Source organism: Pholis gunnellus (assembly GCF_910591455.1).
Source record: "Pholis gunnellus genome assembly, chromosome: 10".
Lineage (NCBI taxonomy): Eukaryota > Metazoa > Chordata > Actinopteri > Perciformes > Pholidae > Pholis > Pholis gunnellus.
This window is the reverse complement of record NC_136537.1, coordinates 6,916,611-6,932,569: the sequence shown is the minus strand read 5'-3', so window position 1 is coordinate 6,932,569 and position 15,959 is coordinate 6,916,611.

Genomic DNA, 15,959 nt, shown 5'->3' with positions numbered 1-15,959 from the left:
TTGCTCTTCCCCGCGGTGCCACATCAGACGAACGGTGTAAATGTCAGTCACATGCCTGTGAGTAATTATTGCTGATAATAGTGTATTTAATTCATGTGGAGATGACTAACCTGACTGCTGATTGTCACTGACCGGTCAGGGCTGTCTGGGTGTGACGTGACTAGTTTACCTTTACGGTAAGTGGTGAGTAAATAATATTAGGTGCTCCCTCTCCTATTGGCCTACATTGTGTTTTCTTTTTGGCTCAGTAAGTGGCTGACGTTCACGTGACAGGATAATGGTAAATGTCAAAAGGTGACATAAGAGTAGCACACGCAGAGAAAAGGGTTTGTTTCACGTGTCTGTAATTTATGAATGATTTTATAATGGTTTCCGAGAAAGAACGTTGTCATTTGGCCCTAATTCCCAGAAAGAAAAATAGTTTTTTACAAATAAATAAACATGACTTCATTAAGAATTATTACTTTAGTTAGCATTCTTGTGCTCTAAAACACTCTTGGTTACACTGTTTTACACTTTTATCTTTATAGTTACTAACAAGTAACAGAGGTTGTTCTACTAGTCATTTTGTAAAATAGGACATTATCAAGTTATGAAGTCAACAAACTGAGTAACGAATGTCAGTTCGCAATAACGTTAGCTAACATTCGCTTACGTTAGCCAACATAGGCTAGGCGGCTGCTCAAGTACTCAGGACTGTCTGTTGCAGGACAATCCCTGAGCGAATAGAATTGAGCAAGCTTGCAATTTATCGCTGTTGAATCAAAGTTTTCATTTGGAATAAAAATGCTCGATATACTATAAGCATCAGATTTTCGAATCGTAAACCTCTTAGAATGATTTCTTCACACTGCACATTGCTAATGGAAAAAAGGCTGCAACTTTATCCTTGTGTTAAATTGGAGCTGAAGCGTTATATTAGCCTATATGTTAGCAATAAAACTCACTTTGAAATGTCATAATTCTTTTTTTAAATCATGAAAGACTTTTGGTTGTTTCAGTTGGAGTGAAATCAACACGATGCCATCATCAGTTCAGTGAGATTTACCTCAAACCTCCACTAAACTTGCCATTATGCAAAACGAAACCAGCCCTTGTTGGATTTCCACCAAAACCGGTGTTTCAGTGAAACCAGACACCCGTCTGTTTGTCCCTCAGTCTGTCCCTGGTATCAGGCCAGAAAGCTCAAGGTCTACTCACACAGACACATGAATACACACAGCTCTGTTCTGCTACTCTTGTGAGGAACAATATTTAGTAAGTTACCCCTCCTTTAAATCCTTGAAGTTCACTTCCAGCCCCAGGTCTGAACCTGCATTTAAAGATCTCACTGGATTACATTTTAACTCCAGGTGCACAACTCCTAACGTTTGCTCTGGATACAACCCAGAATCACAATAAGCTGGTCAAAGTGAAGACATTTCTGTTGGTTTTCACTTACTCCTCTCCTTATCTTAATATTGTTCTGAGGACATGTGGTCTCTAAAAAGATAAACGGACATCAGCAAAAACACAATCTCCGTTCCTCCTCCTTCCCTCTGGGATCAAGGTCAGATCTGCCAGGGGGAAACCACAGGGATCTGGGTGAAACATAAACACCAAAAACATTTTCCAGAGAGCAGGTGACTTGGCTTAATTATGCAGGTCAATGTGGTGGTGGCATGTTTGTGCACATAATGGCACATTTCCAATCAGACTCTCTGCCCCACCTTATAAATTCCACCGGTGCTAAACAGGAATTATTGAGAAACAGGAAGTCAATTTTACACAGGGCAAATTGCGAGTGTGTCACTATTTTACCTTTATACTTCCTTGGCATTGCGCACCTTGGGGAAGTCCGGGCAGCTATCAAGGCATTGTTACTGGATGCTGGATGCACGTGGTGCGGATTAGACATGCGGTCACGTTCACGTATGGTAACTGTGTGCATGCACAGCACCCTCTGCTGGAGGAAGAGGAGATAGCACGTCAACAGGGATCCCAGGGTTTTTGTGACAGGAGAGCAATGAATAAAACCTGATCATGCATCGCCGAATGAGAGGACGTTTGTCATCATCAATAAATCAGTAACATGTTTTTATTTATTGATTATAATGTCTTAAATCTTTAAAAATATTGTAGCACTTGTGTCTTGTGACTAGTTAGAGAAGTAGAACATGTTATAAAAACACAATAAGTGCTCTTTAAATCCAAAAGTCAACTATTCTTACTACTATTGTTATAAAGAGTCACCTCAAACTAAATTTAGTTTGAAAGATGGTTGAAATGATAGTATGTTTGGGGATTTAATGAATATTATTGAAGTCAGTTCAGGCCTATTCCTTTAAATGCTTCCTAATTTCACCACCTTTACTTGCGTTAACGTTTTAGCCCCCAGCAGGTTGAACCGGCCCTGCTCTTCAGGTCACCAAAAAGACAGTCATCAACATTTTCAATGACCTTTGACCTTGAATATTGAACACGCATCACAGGACAGAAATCGAAGGCGTCCAATAAGTCTCTGTTCTCTGCTGAGACCAAGTCTGCATAATCTACCTTGTCTTTTTTTTTTATCCGTGCCTGCATATGGTGTTTAATCACAAAGATTAGAATCGCACTTGCGGAGGAGGTCAGTTTTCTCTTTTGACCTCGAGCTTGTACTTCCCATCATGCTTTTGGGGGCCTAGCTTGACATCATGTCAAAAATATTGGTATTCCAAGACGTTCCCCCCTCAACGGCCCCCATGTTTAATGCATGGGCCCCGCTGATATGGAGCCGGCTCCGTGAAGAGGAAGTGCATTAGCATGGATTCACATGAGAGATGCATGCGGTTAAACAGACCGCAAAGTATTGCTCTGGTCCCAAAAGTAATTTAGCTGGCAGTGCAAGCTGTGCGGGAGCATGCACCCTTGGGTGGTCGATGTAACGCGTTACCGCGATTAGTGTATGTTGACTGTTTTTGGAAGATTTACATAATGAAGTTGAAAGAGTTTTCAGCTGACTTCAACATCATTGCACCACGTTGGCTGCTATCCTCACGCACACACAGCGATACAAGCATCCGTTGTATTGACGTACTAATGTCTCACAATTATATTAGATAACATTTTACTGTAATTTTATTGTAAATAAACCGCAATGGGGAGCACTGGACGAAAGTCCAGTTATTCACTGCCTGAAAATACGGTTGATAAGTAAAGAAAAAACAAAGAGCTGAAAGATACTAAAAGAGGAACTGCAGAGCTAAGTGAGGATTCTTTGTGGGTTCATCACTATGATCAAACCCTTCTTATTTACTTAGTTTTCCTGATACAGAATTTAGAAAACAAATATTGGATATATTGTCAAGCAAAAGTGTTGATATAAATTGGAAACGCCATTACTATTAGTAGAAATGTTCTGTTTTGCAGCTATTATGCAATGCTAGCCTAAAGCTAGCTTGTTAGCTGGGGGAATTGCCCGGCAGACTCAAAGAGGAATGCAGACAACACTGTGGAAACTGTCACATTTAAAAAGCACACAACACTGGGTATGCAGAAGCTGCCGCTGTTTCATCATCTGACAGACTTGTTTTTCGAGTGTCGTCTCCGCTGACGGCAGTAACATCAGTGAGCACTCTGGGGCCACACAAAGGGTCGTGTACCAGAGGGAGAAGCAAAGTGAGTGAGTGATGGAGAATTTGCATGTTTTTTTCATTGGAAAACCTAACAGTTAGGTGAGTTTGGAGAGGTATTTTGATACCTTATATTCCCTGTCTACCAGATGAGGCAGGCATGGTGCACATACTGTAATATAATCCTTCAAATGGCCCGTTAGCTCGTCGTCAGATGGACCACCTATGGAACAAGGGCCTCCTGTGTGTCTACGTGCTGCCGTCCTGAAACTTTTCAGCAGCCAGACGTCCATGTTTTTATACAATTTCCATATTTACAACTTGGCACAGAGGGGATGAGTGTGACACTGTTGCTATGGTGACCGGTCTGTCTGTTGACCCGGCTGGCCAGCAGACTTATAGTTGGCAAACGCACACACACACACACACACACACACACCACACACACACACACACACAGTGTTTCAAACACACATGGCACATTCTGTCACCATGTTGGCAAGGCCGCCAGTGTTTTCCTTGTTTTTTCTGCCTGGCTGTCTTTCTCTAACACTCTCTCTCTCACACACACACACACACACACACACACACACACACACACACACACACACACACACACACACAGGCACACATGTGAACACAAATAAAACAGAGATGGGGTTTCTCCATAAGTCAACATATAGCTCCTCAAGATGTTTGCGTCCGTACATTTTTCTTTCTCTTCTCTCTGGCGAAATTTTGTGGACTCTGGTGGAGATCAATTCTCCATCTCCACTTCAATTTCCTCCAAGATAGATGGATTGATAGATAGATAGATACTGTGTCTCTTGTCACACACACACACACACACACACACACACACACACACACACACAGTATCTCCCCTGTTACCTTTGTATTCCAGCTCAGCTTGTTAAGGACGAGTGTTCACAGGTGGAAGTGACTGATGCTCAAACGATTACCCTCCCCCTCTCTATTTGCCTCTGTCATGTGGAGGGATGTGTGTCATTGTAACCCGCTTTTTCGTGTCTCTGGATGTAATGACCCAGATGAGAGCCACACTCATACTGACATGGTCTCACACACACACACGCAGGTGCTGACATGTCGCGTCCCCCCCCCTCTTCAGTGGTAATGAATGCTGATGAGGTAGTCAAGGGAACCACTGGAGTCCAATGCGATGCAAAATAATGATGTCCATACTGAAGATAAGAAAATAAGTTTTTTACTTAATCTGTTCCATTCGGGTGAGAACAGAGAAAGATAAATGTCAGAGAACAAGGCAATTATGATACTGACGATGCCCCAGTGCTACTATAATGTCTTCTGCCTCTCCCAAATGTAAAAAAAATTAATAGAGTACACGTTTTTCTTTTTTTTAAATGGTGGCAGCAATTATCTACTTCTAACAGTCTCTATTTTGAAGGCGCTAGTGACCTTGTAACACTCGAATGAAAACTTGACAGCAATCTACTACTGTTAAAATTAAAGAAATAGTTTAACATGTAGCTTATTTACATTCATTCTGGGAGTTTAATGAGAAGATTGACACCACTCTCATGTCTGTGCGTTAAGTACTGAGCTAACGCCAGCAGTTTGTTAGCTTATAGCGTAGCATAAAAACTGAATATACGCCTACTTACACCTCTAAAGCGCGCTTAATAACTTGTTGTAGCCTAGTTTGTTTAAGCCGTACACAACCAGTAACATAAAAATGACACTTTGGTGTTTGAGGGGAACTTACAATGGACAGATATAGTTCTGAAATAGTTACACCACGTGTGGAATTATGGACAGAGCCAGGCTGACTGTTTCCCCATGCTTCAACTTTATGCTAGGCTAAGCTAATCACCCCCTGGCTCTGTAGCTCCATGCTAAACGTACAAATATGAGAGTGGTAGGCTCTCTCAAGAAGATTGGAAACAACATGTTAACACATGTGATATGTCAAACGTGTTAACAAACAAACATCCACCAGTTTACAGAGCATTTATCTCTTTAGCTAATGCTCCATTATGTTCAAATGCTAGTTGCTATCTGCATAATTCTGCCGTTTGGTATTGGGCAGATTGCGTACAGCGAGTTTTTAGAGCTTTTTTCACTGTGAACTGAACCAAAACAGTGAAATTGTAAAGCAAATCAATCAGCTGAAAGACGATATAAAGCTTGTCACTACACGGGGCATCCTCCGTGATCATCCTCACATGATTATTTTGTATACAAAATAATCATGTGATTCATTGAAGGTATAAAAATTGTGGCTTTAAATTAACTTGTTTTTTCTCCAATCTCTCTGAATATCTTTGCTTAATATTGCTCTTAATACATAGCATTAGCAAAAAACAAGCTTTCTGTGACTCCTGTTTGCTTTCTTTAAAGATTGAACTGGTAAACATTTCTTATCATTGCTGCAAAACCTATAGAAAGCAACTCTTTGAATGTTGTCATGGGAGGTTTCATTGGTGATTAGTGAAACCAGCTTGTAAAGATTCTGAAGCAACGCATGCCATTTGTGTTCATCTTCACACACACACACACACACACACACATACACACACTCACATATTAATTCAATATCAAATATCAGAGACACACGCATGCTTTTCACTCTAAAGCACATTCGGCTGTGAAGTCCTCTGATCAAAATCAAAGACCTACTCCATGTGCACACACATTCAGCAGTGTGTGTGTCTTGTATGTGCCCGCAATGCTTCCTGCTTGTGTGTGCGTGTGTGTATGTGTGTGTACGCTCCAGCTGTCTCACAGAGCTCCCTGTTGTTCGGCCTGCATTGGCAGACGGAGCCAACGCTGTAAACTCTGTGGATCGATGCTCGTTTGGAGGATTTCTCTATTTAATTCCACCTCAGTCAGCAGCACTTCATCCTTCTGTGTGTGTGTTTGTGTGTGTTTGTGTCTGCACACACTTGGGTGTGCGAATGTGTGTCCTTGTGTGTGCACATTTGTATCTCTATCTTCATATTGAATTGTCTGTGTGAGCATGTGCAGAGGAATTCTGCAGGAGGTGTGTGGATGCTAACATCTATGTGTGCACTTCTGTCGCCCACGCACACATATGCACACACATACACACACACACACACACACGCACACAGACACACACATACACACACAAAGAGGTAGGAGTCTCGCTGCAGAGGCCAAAAAAACCATCAGTCTGTCTGGCACCTCCCCCTCGCTTTGATTACACTCACAATGCTAATACTTTCTAGCACACCAACATCAGCATATTGATTTATCTTCCACGCTACCTGTTTTCATTTAAAATGCTAACACACATGAACACTCCTCATGAAAGCACATCCTGAGATTGCACATTAGAACACTCACACACACACACACACACACACACACACACAGGTAAATGCATGCATGATGGCACACGCACACATTTATACACTCTGACACCGCCACATTAACACACCATGTGCACCATCACAAGAGACCACCCACCCCAACAAACCAAAACGCAAGCTGTTAGCTTTTTTTCTCCTCACCAGTTATACCTCCCACACCCCTCCTCTCCCTCCTCTCCCTCCCCTCCCTCCCATTGTCCCATCAGGGATTTCCAGTGTCCCAAACACGTTGCAGCCATCATGGCCCTGCAGATGTCACTTAGCTGCAGACCCACCTCCTCATTTCAGCATCCATCCATCCCTCCGCCTCTCCTGGGACATGGAGGAGGTACGGAGCAGGGAGCAGTGGGTGCATGTGTGTGTGTGTGTGTGTGTGTGCGTGTGCGTGTGCGTGGTTACAGAGGGGGAAGGGAGCCGGGCAGGTTAATGAATTAGTAATTAGGATTGACGTTGCGTCTGCGGTGGGTTTCCCCCAAACTGTTTCCAGCGCTCTCTCCGGTCATCTGTGCATCCTCTGAACTCTCTTTGTCATCTTCAAACCCTCGGTTCTACCCCCTCCCCTCCCCTCCCTGTCTCCCCCCCCTCTCCTTGCATAACCCCCCTCTACCTGTCTCACTTCGGGCCTCGCCTCTCTAACCTTCTCTTCCCCTTGTCTTCAAACGGGCACCAGGCTCTTTTGTTCCGGCCACATCCTCACTCTTGCTTTTTCTCTCTCTCTCACCCTCTTCTCTCCTCACCCATTCTCAGCCGCCCCCCTCTTCTTCTGTCTCCTTCTAATGTGCTATTGATCACTGGAGATCAACCGGATTGGAGGCTGAAGTTCTCGATCCATGCAGGCGTCACATTGAAGCTCGGCACTGCTCTGCATTATAAAGGCTGCATCCAAGATCCCCGAAGAAAACACTCGCGAAAAAAAAACTTGGCAGCAGACAAGGCAGAGCCGTATGTGTGGTTGTATACGGCTGCTGTGCTTCTGTTCACGACCTTGAGGTGCACAAGTAAAGAGGGTAATCTCAAAGCACTATTCTGTATATTTTAAAGACAATACAGATGGTTTGCACTTTGGCTCTTGGCTTGATTTAACTGTGCTGGTTTTACACGAGGGAGATGAGTGAGAGGGAGAGGGAGGGAAAAATGGGTGGTGGGCATGGAAGAAAATGTCCTCTATGCTTTGTCAAGGGCAGAGTGGAAACAGGCTAATTCATGGTATATGTTGGCAGATAAGCTCGTCCATCATTAAGGCCAAGAATTTTATAATTTTTGGGTTCGCTCCTGTGCAATCCAACAGAAGAAAAAAACATGGCAACATCATCGCAGGCTCAGAACAGGCAGCGTTTGCTGTTTGACAGCACAATCACAGATATTTCAAACCGTGCCTTGTTCATCTGTCTTTCTGTCTATTTTATACTTGGGGGGGGGGGGGGGGGAATTCAGACAGCTTGACGTATGTATATAAATATGGAAACACAAAAGAATGTTATACTCAAAAGTTTTTCAGAAAATGTCAGCCAACACCAAAAAGCTTTCCATCGTTGTTCTCCAGCCTACATAACTGATTGTCATCTTTACAGTGGGTTTCATTCGTGTTGTTTTCCTTTGGTGTGGGCTGTAATTATAGTCCCACCACAAAGACAGGAGCATTGACAGTTTCCCCCAGAATGACTGGCACCTTTGGAAAAAGAGTTGAAAAGATAGGCTGCTGTTAATACCACAAGTGAGTGTGGACAAACTGTGATGGCATGTCAGAGGTTACGATTTGACCAAGAGAAGTATGTCCTCTGAATGCCTGATAGACAGGGTGTAGCATTGCTAATGCTATCCTGGTTAGCAGGAAATACATAAAAAAAATCAACAGTAACCTCTAGTTCCTAGAACACCATCTAGAACAGGCTAACATAACCAGCAGGTCAAAGGTCAGGGCCGTGTTGTTATCGCAATAAAACAGATTTACAGCACATTCAAATGTGAAGCACACATCTGAAACTGATTTTACAGGCACTGCATCATGCCAAGTAAATGTGACTTCTCCATCATTTGTCTGGGATTAAGTCTCAGCAATTTACTTGGAATTTACCTAATTTGTTTGGTAATAATTAGTTCATTTTATTGAGTAGCATATCTAACAATCAATAAACGCAGGATATTGACGGTTTTATGGGTCATGTTTTCCCTTGCAGAAATCAAATTCCTATCTAAATCAAACTGCAGCATGACCAATACCACATCCTGGATATGACAGCTGCAGGACTTTAGACTTTGGACTGGACTATTTGACTGTCTGTAAATCATCAGCGTGGTCTGTTTTTCTGGTCAATTCCCAAACTTTTCCCCCGATTGACATGTTTTCCCCAACGCTACGTGTCTGGTGAAATAAATAGATGCCAACTCGAATAACACATTCTTCTGAGAACATACTGGAACCCTCCAGAGGGTCCTTTTGGCCATCCCTGGAACTCAGTCTGGGAACTACTTGACACCCTTGGCTTACTCTGCATTCAGCTCGTGTGATAAAGTTAAATCCCATATTATTGGTATGGGTCTGGGCAGTTATATCACCAGTGGGCAGAGAGGAGAAGGACTTGTGTCAACACAACCGTCAGTGCTAATCTTCACTGCAGGCTACAGTGTCTGATATCAACAGGCCCTCGAGACACGTCCCGTTCACACCGCGCGGTATCCACGGGAGAGTGGTGGTGCTCCCGAGACGGAGCACACTTACAATTTCTCAGCTGCCATTCAAACGCTCAGAGGCTCCGCGAAGAGGAGGAGGAGACGAGGAGGACGCCTCCGTTCATCCATCCATTCACCAGTCCGCGCAGTAATCGCACTCCGGCGCCTGGACCTCCCGCGAGCCCCTATACCAGCCTGCGCGAGACACCACCACGAGCTTCGGCGGCGGCCGCGAACAACGGTCGCACGCGCATACCGGCGAGAGGGGGGCAGTTGGGAAGGACGCTCAGCGTGGAGAGAAAAAAAAGAAGAGCCCGTCTGTCAGTGTTATTCCCCGGTGTGGATGTAGAGAAACGGAGACAGAGACAGGACCACCGATAAAGTCTGACTGAACGCGTTTTACCGGTGAGTGAAGAAACAGTACAGGACGTGTTTAAAGTGTTATCGTTTTTAAGCTAGTACTGTGTTAGCGCTAAATTCTCTGTTTGATTTATAACGGAGCCCACGGTCAGACACCATGTCATTTAGTTTATGAGCGAGACGAGCATTTCTCGAGGGGGCTGCGTTGAGGGTTTCGCGTCCTTGTTTTTCTTGCTAATCTGTGACCAAAAAATGCTCACACAGCCCGCAGCCGGGCAGTGGGACAGCGGTGTTTGTGGAGCTAATATGGGCTGAAAGATGCACCGTGCGGGCCGTTGGGGTTTCATGGGGGTGTGTGTGTGTGTGTGTGTGTGTGTGTCTTTTTTCTCTCCCCCTGTGTCCCCCGAGAAGAGAAAGAGAAAAGCGTTTCCCTTCCGCTTTTAGCAGGACAAGTCGATCTTGAAACGCGACCAAGGTCTATTTTGGAGGAAGAGAAAGGCACCGGCCTCAATTGAGCTTGAACCGTGTCTCCCAGCCATCCTGTTGTCATGGTTACTGGCTCGAGGAGGCTGGGAGAACATGGCTGTCTCGCGCTGTGCTCTCTCACTCTCTCTCCCTCTCTCTTTCACACACACACACACACACACACACACACACACACACACACACACACACACACACACACACACACACACACACGCGTGCACACACATACACACAAACGCACGCACGCACACACACGTACACGCATTTACGCGCACATGCGCACGCGCGCTGGGAGAGAGAGAGAGAGACAATGAGCCTTGTCTATTGGTGTTTGTTTATGTCTTTTTAAGTGTATTGGGAGACACTTTGTAAAATGAGCAGGCACATAGTAACCTCATTATATATTTTTAAGGGTCCCCTATTATCCTATGCACATTTTAAACTGTAAGCCCCCACATATATAAACTACAACAGATGAGACAAAAATATAATAAACCATAAAATTACTATAAGCCCAACATGGACTTCCACAGTCACAATCTAAGTGCTTAGAATATTATAGAAATATACTGATTCTTTTCACAGTGTAAGACGGAGCTCCTGGACTACACTTATCTTCGCCTCAGGATGTGGGTGGCTTCTTTAAAACAGGTGTTGGATAGCAGCTTATTTTTCATCCCCAAAGCAAAGTCACTATTATCTTAATTATAGACATTTACATGTCTAGATCCATTGCAATGTATTCCCCCAATACAACTGTGGGCTCTCCCAGACAAAAGTGCAGCTCAGCTTCCTCCAATGCAATCATCCTGAACCTCAAGGTGTCAGACATCCAGACGCAGCAGCAGCAGCTTCTCTCTTCGTCTTCCTTTAATTACTTATCAACACATCAGAACAACAGCACCAAAACCCTTTGGGACGCAACATTTAGGAAATACACATAACTCAAACTGTGTTTAGAAAACATATTTTTTGCATTGCAAACACGTGAAACACATTAATGCTTAATTTGTACTAAAACAGAAAGTCCGATATCAGAAAGAGAGCAGGCAGTTTTACAAATCATTCAGATGCCAGAAGGGGCATGCTGTGTGTGTGTGTGTGTGTGTGTGTGTGTGTGTGTGTATGTGTGTGTCAATTTGCATGTAAAAATTGAATTGCCCAGGGAAAAACAAGATAAATCACTGCATTACTGTGAGCTTGTATTGAGATGTAAGCGTTTAGAGTGACAAAATGCGAGGGGATGGCTGACCTTGACAGCACAGAAGTGACATATTAGGGTGATTCGGGAGCTGGCTCCCTGTTCCGCTCCAGTAGGCTGATGTTGTGGCTAGTCAGAGGCTCTGTGGTCCTAATGGTGGGACTTGCAGGCAGGCAGACAGGCTATAGGAAAACACCCTGGACCACTTCCAACTCCATATTTTCCTGCTTTCCTGTCCCAGGCTAACGACCAGGAAATGATACTTCTTCCTCTCTGCCTGCATCTGTGCTCAACAACACAACAGCATTTTTGAAAGGTGACTCTAAACGTTGCACCGTGTGTGTGTGTGTGTGTGTGTGTGTGTGTGTGTGTGTTGGCTGCAGCCGGCCTGCGTGCCATGAACAGGGTCAGTAGGTCGTTTATAGAGACCGCAGTGTTTTTTTCTGAGCATGTCTCTCTGATAGACAAGTGGAAGAGAGGAGGAGGGAAGTCCTTCGTGTTCAGATCTGATTAGCATCCATCAGTATTCAGTGATAGCTCTGTAAATTCATTTTGATTACTGATGAGCTCTTTATGAAAAGTAGTTAGGTTGTCCTGGTGGTGGTTAGGGTATTTATTCAGATTTCCTTTGGCTGGGTTTGAAAGATTATTGGTAATGGTGTTTCTTTCTTGTCTTACTCTGCTCTACGAAAGCTTAAATAGTGCAAACAATATATATATAATATATGCAATAGTGTATTGGTTCTGTATCTCTGTGTGGGCTGCTTTTTCAATTGAATCTACATTTTCGAGGTTGGAGATAATCAACTCCATGTCAATGACTGCATGCAGTGAAGCACCAACACTGTGCCCTTCACACTACTTGTCGAGACCGCGAGCGGTGCTTTTTAGGGAGGAACCACCCTCGCGGTTTGCACGCCGCGCCGACAAAAGAACTGCACAATTTGTTTTGTTGTTGTTTAAAATGAATGGGTGCAGCACTACAAACGTAATGAGGTCAGACAAGTTTAAAGTGGTCAAGTGGCTGCCTGTTCCACCACTTAAACTCAGAAAAAAAGGTGCTGTCTGCAGGCAGCGTATACTGTCAATAAGATTTAGCAGCTAAACGGAGCTATAGCTTCAAATGGCAATAATGCAAGTCACATCATAATGTGTCAGAAAAACCTGCAACGTGATCTTCTTCCCTATTGTGTAGCCTCTTCATTCATTAAACTCTCTGGGAATCCTGGGTAATCCTCCCCTCTGCCCCATGTCACATTCTAGTCACTGCCAATAAAATTAGGCCATGTTGCAGCTCCACTTGAATAAGAAAGGTGTTAAATGCACCGCTTAAAGGCACGTAAATATCCAGTTATTATAGTTATCCGTCTGTAATGCTTGAGAGGGAACAACTTCTCTATATAAAAAGTGACGTGAGTAATGGAGAGCACTACTTGTCATGAGGAAACAGATGTATAATGTCTGTGTTACAAACCTGAGGCATGGAGTATTAAAGGGAGGCAGAATGGGAAGAACACAAATGGAGGTGTTCACGCATTTGTTTGTTGCATTATGGGAAATGTAGGAGCGAGCATTTTTTAAACTTATCAGGGTCAGGTCAGGATTTCTTAACCTGCGTCTCCTAAATGTATTTACAATCCTTTAACACCCTGGCGTAGCAATCTTACTTGTTTAGCAGTTCAAGCACCCAATTTGAATTTGAATCATGTTGAGGGTTAGGATGCAGCTGGATGAGCTTCCTATTGCAGTAAAGACCGTCTCGCTTTTAAGAAGTGCTCCCCTTATTGTGAAGCCTCCAGCCTGATTATCTCAGTAGCTTTTCTTTGTCATCTTTCTGCCTATAGACAGACCAGCTTATCGCCCCAGAGTCCCAGTGGACTACGGCTCTGTGTCTCAGTTCAAATCAATAAGTAGTGTATATATATATATATATATATATATGTGTGTGTGTGTGTGTTGTGGTGTGTGTGTGAGTGTATCAGAGAGTGTGCGCGTGTGTCTGAGTGAGACAGGAAGACAGGCAGAGAGATAGCGAGAGAGATATAAAAGGCACAAGAGACAGAAGCGGAGCTATTTAATGGCGACTTGGCCTTTTATCCAGCGTCATCCTCACTGGATTGGTGGTTTATATGCCTGGATGGACATGTTGTCAGGTGTGTGTTTGTGTGTTGTTCTCATGATTGGCAGACGGTCCGATCGCAATTAAAGGACATTGATAAGGTTTAAGAGGCCCAGTGTTCTGCTGACAGAAGTGGAATGCAATAAGTCTCTACTGATAGCCACTGCATACATAGAGACACAAAGACTGAGACACACACACACACACACATAGTCTCAGAGCCAGCCCCCCCCCCCCCCCCCCCCCCCCACACACACACCCTTTCTCTACTGTCGGCTGTGTTTGTCTCAATCCGTCTATGTGGGGTGTCTGAGCACATCTCCTCTTCCTCCTCCTCAGCAGCTGGGATTCATGCTGCTCACTTCCAGAGTCTTCTTCTCTTTTTTTTTCTTTCTGCTGGCTAAGACCCATTTACCTCAATTACTGTGAAGTGGGAGGCTGAGACAGAGAAAAGAGAGAGCGGAGAGTTAGACTGTGAGATAGCAGAAAAACATAATGTAGAACAGATGAAGAGGCGAGAGTGGGAGAAAAACAGGACACTGGAGACACGGCGGGAGGGAGAGGGAGAGAGAGGGAGAGAGAGTGGGGGAGAGAGAGAGGGAGAGAGGGAGAGAGAGAGGGAGAGAGAGAATTCCCACTCTGCGTGTCTGCTTTCATAACTGTTCACTGTTTCCATTCATGGAGACGTGTCACTGTTGTGTTTGTGTGTGTCTGACTATGTGCTAATGTGTGCAAATGCATCTTTGTGTAATTGCATAAACGGATGCAAATGGTGCTTGTTTGCATATGCTTAGTACAAGTAGTGAATATCAGCTCCAATAGACTCAGATGGAAATTCTTCTCAATATTCAGTTGTTAAATTGTTAAAGTAGCTAAGCACATACCGATCCATGAAATATTTAGCTATGGCAGTCTTTCAGATCTATCATCAGTTGATGTGACGTCCTGTTATAGGTGTGTCATAATGAAGTTAATAAATCATAAGCGGCCCACACTGTCGAGGGCCGTGTGATTGATGGTCCTGCAGAGAGAGACAACCTGCCTGGTACAACGCACACCGTTCCCATGCTTCTTCTAGGAAACAGTAAAAGAAAGAGTGCAGGCCAATCAGTGATCATGTACAGTATGCAGAGAGGACGTGTTGAGGGATGTGTCGGGTCCTTTGAGCTCTGAGGTCAGAGTGAGAAGGATTAGAAGACGCTAGCAGAAACACGCTTTTGCTGATGTATGGATTTTTTCTTACTGCTTGCTCTTCTCAGCCTGACAGAAGACAGGTTTCTCTTATTCAAACTGCCATGTGACGAGGAGGGTGACAGTGACAGTGACAGTGTTTGCTGTCTTATTCTCGCCTCTCGGTGCTCCGACGGTAACATTTTGCCGCAGGCATCGAGGCTGAGAGCTCGGCGCCGCCGCTGCGCTCGGGTTGAGAACGTTAAGGTGCTGAAAAAGGAAAGGTCTGCTGTAATTAGGAGACGAGTATACGAAACGAGAGAGCAAGCGGCCTGACTTCCTTGGTTCTGCATAATTTGCATCATCTCTCTGCAGCTGTGATGAAACATTCAGCGTGGTGTCCTCGTGCTCAGGGGCTAAGCCAAAGCACTTTCAGTATCATACATCCAGACTTGGCTCACATCCTCGCCTGCCACAGATCTTTCCTCTCTGTCGTGAGCCGTGCGTTTTTTTTTCTTTTTCGACATGTTTTGATCAAATTTCCCCCGAGGTACCGCAGAGTTTTTGTTTGCGGGGTTCAGTGTGATCACTTCTGCCTAACTAGGTCCCTTGCCTGCATCTGCACGCCTTCACATAAAGCGTTGAATGCAAGTAAACATTGAGCTGCAGTCGTGCTGTGAGTCCTCTGCAGGGATGATTCAGCAGAGCAGAGATCTAATGAGACGGACTGTCTGTAGCAGACACGGCCGCACTCTGCAACAGAATCACAATGCAGGTTTGTGCTTGATAAATCAGATTTTTTTTAAATGCACTTCAGCTTGACTGATGCCATCAAAAAGAACAACTACAGACATATGCACTTTATATCTGGATTATTGCAGAATTTTTCATTTCAAGGGGTAGAATTGCCTCCTGACATTTGAAAGTTACGTCACATCAAAGCAAATAAAGAGAAAGGAAATATGCAACAATGCACCGTATAATTC